The sequence below is a fragment of the Merops nubicus genome, unplaced genomic scaffold, assembly GCF_000691845.1.
Source record: "Merops nubicus isolate BGI_N331 unplaced genomic scaffold, ASM69184v1 scaffold9246, whole genome shotgun sequence".
NCBI lineage: Eukaryota > Metazoa > Chordata > Aves > Coraciiformes > Meropidae > Merops > Merops nubicus.
This window is the reverse complement of record NW_008612923.1, coordinates 21,591-27,568: the sequence shown is the minus strand read 5'-3', so window position 1 is coordinate 27,568 and position 5,978 is coordinate 21,591.

Sequence of the window (5,978 nt, the reverse complement as noted above, 5' to 3'; positions counted from 1 at the left end):
CCACTGACTTCAGAGACAGCTAGATGTCTACTGTCCCTTGAGAATCCAGGTCTTAGTTTCCCATTTGTCAAACTCATATTTTATGATTCTAAATACAGTAAGCCATAAATTGTTGGTACTGTGGAAGTTGTCCTAGGCCCTGCATCACTCTTGACAAATATACATTTCCATGCAGTTTTCTGTTGGGGTGGCATATTTGTGACTCATGCTCTTGTTAAAACTGTGGTTAGATGGGGGATGTAATTTTTTCCTTGAGCTGATGTACCATTCTCATTCAAGTGCCTCGAATTATTTTTTTGTGTGTGTACAGACAGTACCAATTATTGTCATATCTCTGCAGATTACTTTTAGAAATGTGAACTCTGCATTCCTTGTATTTCCTATGGGAAACTAAAGCATTTCTTAAAAAGATTAACTGCTTTTGACAGCTGAAAAAAACTGCTATGTGAGACTGGGGAAGTTTTCTTTATATGCAGCATGCAACAATCCACCTAATACATAAATACAGAATTTCTGAGGATCTCAGATTACTTGATTCACTCAGCTTTCTGTAGTCAATATAAAATTATTCTTAACAGCTTCATAAAAACAAAAAGGCAATTTCTTCTTGCAGAATCCCAAAACATTTTACATATTCAAAAAATCTTTTATTTATGACCAGAATGCTGCAACTTCGTGGGTTTTTTTATTTGTTCATTTGTTTTGTTGTTGTTGTTGTTTTTAATTGTGTCACTTGTTTCCCCTGATTCAATCCACAGTAACTGAGGACAGAATACCAACCTGCTTAAAAATGTAGAAATAATTGGCAGCTATTAAATGCTGCTTTATTCATTTGCTTGTGGTCACTGCAACATCACTAAAATATTCCAGATCATGCAAAGGCAGCCACCCGGAACTGGCATTGGCCACTTGAGTTGGCATGCAGTTGTTACATCATCTATATGGACAGGCTGGTGAATATGATGATTACAGAATTCAGATATGCTGCTTCAAAAGCACTGAATTCTTTCTTTTCAGTGAAGAACAAACCTCTAATTAGTAGAATTTCAAGTAATTTTTCAGTAATTCTTAGCATTGATCCAATTCAAAATGAATGCATTGTAGGAAACTATTGTACTTAAAATTCAGTAGAGGGCAGTGGTACAAACACAGATACTATTAGTCAGTTTTACTCTATAGGAAGATTCTGAAGGGTTATCTTTTTATTTATTCATTTCACAAGTAATCTTCTCCCCACATTGTTTACTAGTGAAGGCTTTTTGTCAAGCATAGCAAGTGCATATCCTTTTGGTCAAATGAGATGTAAGCAGAAGATACATGAGAATTCTAAAGCAATGTTTTAATATCAGGTGAAGTTTTTAGTGTTTTCATACATTTCCCTTTATTTCTCAATTTCCATACCTAGCCTATTCAAAATAACTGTAAAAGCAGAATACAAGATAGATGTAGGAGCAACTACTTAATGGCATGTGAGACCATTAATCTTTTCTCTGAAAAGACCTATCAGCAATGTAGCAAGCATGATGGATTCTTTGGCAAATGGCAACACCAGCTGGTTGCTAGCCAGCTATGCTCAACATGCTGCAGCTGTGGCCAGCATCTGTATCCAGCCAAAGCAATGGGAAATAACATGGATGACTGAATATCAAATGGCCAGTGATGAACTGAGGAGATGAAATACTTCTGCCAAATTTAACAGTACGAAGAGTGCTATTCAGGAAGCCTGTATTTGTATATGTCTTAGCATTATTTCCTTGAAACAGATTTATTTTTACTTGTGTTTCATTGTAGCTGATGGAGCTTCTATTTTTTTTTTAAATCCACCCTCCTAAGATTTAGTGTTTTAGCATGTCTTCTTTCCTCTGTTGTATTTCAGATGTGCCTGTCACCAAAATACTCACAAGATTAGACAAGTGCCACCTTCAAATCTTACAAAAAATGGTACCAATAAGCCCTGGAAATTAAATTCCAGGAAGAGGGGTAAATTGTTAAAGAAAATTCTCCTTGTAAACACTAGACATGTACCTTTATGCAGACCATGTCTTCCACTGGGTACTTAAGGAAGGTTGGGCCAGTATGTAAGAAGTAAAGACAGGTGGGGGCAGTATAAGAATATGAACCAGAAGACCTTGTACCACAGTTTTTTTTCCATTAGCCAACTTTTCTTGATCAGCTGCTTGTATGCTGTAGAAGAGGGTGTCTGTGTCTTAGTATCTTTAACTCCTGCTGTGTGACTACCAGCCCTCTGGTCTTCCCATCTTTTGTTCAGTGTAGAGAGCAGTGCTTGATTCTCAAGACTTCTTCTGGTCATCTTTGTTCATCTAAAGTGTATCCTGGCTTTTATATCCATTTCTCTCTGGGTTCATATCTACTGATCCATTCTTGTCCCAGAGTAACCACAGAAATGTGCTCTGCCTTGTGCTCATAGTATTTCTGCATACTAATGGCAGCTTGAATTTAGCATCTTTCATTAAAAAACTGCAGGAAATTCCTGCAGGACCCTTTAAATCAGTGATTTTGCTCTTTCCAGTGCTAAGGCAAGCAAGCTTTATGTGAACTAACCAAAGTTAGGTAAGGCAAGTGGTGGATAAACTTAAACAGTACATTTACTCTGACTCACTCTTATAATGCTAGTTCAAGTTGCTTCCTACCAATCAATGTGCATAATTCTTTCCTTAGTTGTTTATTGATTTACTCAATGAATTGAAGTGTAGCACTCATTATTTGAGATCCTTACACAGTATCTGTAAAATTATCTAGATTCTTTTTACATACCTGCACAATTGAATCACATTTAATTAGTCTAAACCAATTTACACCACAGGTTTCAAAAATTCAGTAAAGGTATGGGAAAATACACTTGTGTGATAATTGTGTTTCTTGGTGCACACGGTTCTTTCACAGCCCTAGTTCTGACAAAATGCTACGAGACGCCAAATTAATTTTGTTTTGTTCCATTTTTAAATTGGAATCTTTTTTCCTTCACAAATTGTCTATTATTATTATTCATTATATGTCCTTTGATGAAAAATGATACATGAAGAATGGTTCGTATTACTGAATTATTTTTGCACATCATGCTTAATTCTGCAAATGAAGCAGATAAAGTCAATGAGGCTCAGTTAAGGACCAAAACTAATTCTGAAAGCTAATTATTTTCACAAGGGAGACTCTTGAAGACTATAAATTAGGAGGTTGCTATTCTGAGAAGTTGTGGTGCCTTCTTTTTTTTTTTTTCTCTCTTCACTGAGTTAGTTGCATCTCCAGGAGTGAGAAGAACAGGGAGAGGCCTGAGGCTAACCTGTTCCCCAGCTGAAGGTCTGCCTGTTCAGTTGGAGTTGCATATCTATTTTTGAAACATGCCATGGTTTTTGATGTTTTCTTATCTGCTTTTTAAACAAAAATGCATCCATTGTACCACTTTGAATGCAGAAATAAAGGACATAAGACCCAAAAATGTTTGCCATCAATACCTTTTCACTAACTGAGATCAGCCTTTGTGTGGAGATTTACTTCAAAGACACATCATTAATGTTGTAAACAAATTGTATAAGTCAGAACCACTCCTAGGATAAAATCTAGTACCTGTGATCCACTGAGCTAGATACAGATTTGATAGAGTAAGAAATGCAGTAGAGCCACTTCTCCAAATCAAAGTGAATGTGGTGAGTGAATTGCAGCTCACAGATCCCCTTGGAACCACATGAGCACCAGAAACACCAGCACGTCCAACATTGAAGAGCAGTGTGAAATCTCAATGTGACTTTTGACTGTTTAGCTGTGTGTAACCTGCTCGTTGACCTCAAATACTGACTTATGTAAACAATTGTATAAGGTTTCTATTTCAGATAACTTGTAGAATTACAGAAATGCATTTTTTCCCATCTTTCTGTGCTGTCTATATGTCTCTTTTTTCCACTGACCACTTGCCCATTATAGAATGATTTTATCATTAACAGGCAGACCAGCAGCCAAACTCCTCCCTCCACTCCTGTATCACACAACAGAGATCCAAAGGGCCAGAAAACCAGAGGGATGAACAAGTCAATGCAATCACCCACCACAGTGGACATGAAGAAGGGAACAAGCCAGCTGAGAAGCCAAGCCATGGGCAATGGTAGCAGCCAGACCATGAGCCTAGTTATATAGCAGGGACTCAGAGACAGCTTCATGTTCCAGACCTGTCATCCTAGGAACTCCACTTGCCATGAAGAGTCAGGGAGCTCTTCCAGTAGCCAGAATCCCAACACAGCACATGCACTATATAGACCAACCCCACTGCAAGCAGGGTCAGATCTTAAAAAGGTGGCTTCTTGCCCCACCTCCAAGTTAATGTGAAAGGTGGGGGCACCTGGTGGTGATCTCCTAATCATCTCCCACCCAAGGCTGGCCAGACCCTGGGTGAAAACCAGTCAGGAGGGTCTTTCTTGCCTGGTTGTGGACATCATCCATGTGCCAACCCTCATTCAGGGCTGGGGGTTTAAACCCCAGCACTTCATTTGGTCCTATTGCTCACGGATAAACCACAACTCTGACACTGGCACCAGGTGCAAAAACATCACTCTCCACCTTGCATTTCCAGGACACAGGGATATTCTGGCTTGACTGATGTCCACAGCTGGTTTCATGTACTCGGCACAGTTTGGCACCTCTATTGGACCCATCCTCACAGTTCAGATCCTCACACTGCTATCTGCTGGGCACACACTGCCCATTGATGTACATAAAGCCAGATTCGACACACGTCCTCCTCGTGCAGGCACTTCCAACACTGTTATCACCATCATGTCTCCATAGTAAGGAAGCATAGTGTCCATCATTACATAGAAATTGAGATTCTTCACAGTCTGTCCTCACACTCTCGACAGCTCCGCATTGGGTCTGTAAAATAAGATCCTACACCATCTGGTCATTCAGAAGGTAACACTTATTTGCAGGGACAGTATTTCAAAGATAATCTGACTTTCCACGTAAAAAGAAATTAAAATATTGTACCAAGCAAGCAAACATTTTAAAAACATGTCTGAATGCATCTGTTCTTCCCTCAGAAGTGTGTATCGAGGAAAGCAGGTATATGATTCTGACAAGAACTTCTGGTGTTTTTGAAGGTCTCAGGCTGTTGCTCGTTTATTTACTTGTTCATATTCCATAAAGACCCAGGCAAAAAAGCTGCAGCCGAAAAGCCACAGGGAGAGCATATAATAAATAGAGCCAAGGAAATATGCTGTATACTCTGAGCAGCAGGAAGAGTTGCTGCCTGTTTTGACACTTTGCATATAGTCCTAGAGCAGTGATGACTATTTCAGGCTTCTGCTGAGACACGGATGGTTTCAGGGAGAAATAATTTCACTCTGAGTTGCATTTGTACAGTATGTAGTACAGTGAGGTCCTCTTTCATGATCAGGTAACAATACAGTACAGTAATAATAAGCATCCGTTGTGGCTGTTTCTCTCTGCCTTTCTTCCTTTTTCTTACTGCTTCACTCTTACTGCCTTTCCCCTTCCTGTAAATCATTTTCATTGGCTCACTGGACCAGAATATTGGTTGAGCTTTCTCTTACACACTCAGGTTGTCTGCTGGGAGGCTGCCACGGCACCTCTCACCTGTATCATTCCTGCCAGTGCTGTTGTTTTTCTCTCTTCACTCTGTGCCACAGGAGTCCTCAGCAGGCCAGGTGAGATCTCAGTGTTCCTTCATGTCACTGGTGCCCAACAATGTCTTTAGTTCCTTCTTATGCTGAGTTTCACAAAGTTCTTCTGGTTCTTATCCAAATTCTAGATGAAACCATTCTCCAATACTAGATAGCAACATTTACTAGCTTTGTCCTGAGTTATACATCACATTAAGCCTCTTTTTGTATAGAAAGGATCATCTATGTTTTTTACCTCTACTGTTTCCTTGACCATTTTGTGCAACTATCACAATGTGTTGAAGAGGAATGACACAATGTGGTTGGCTCTTTCTTTGGTTTACTGTC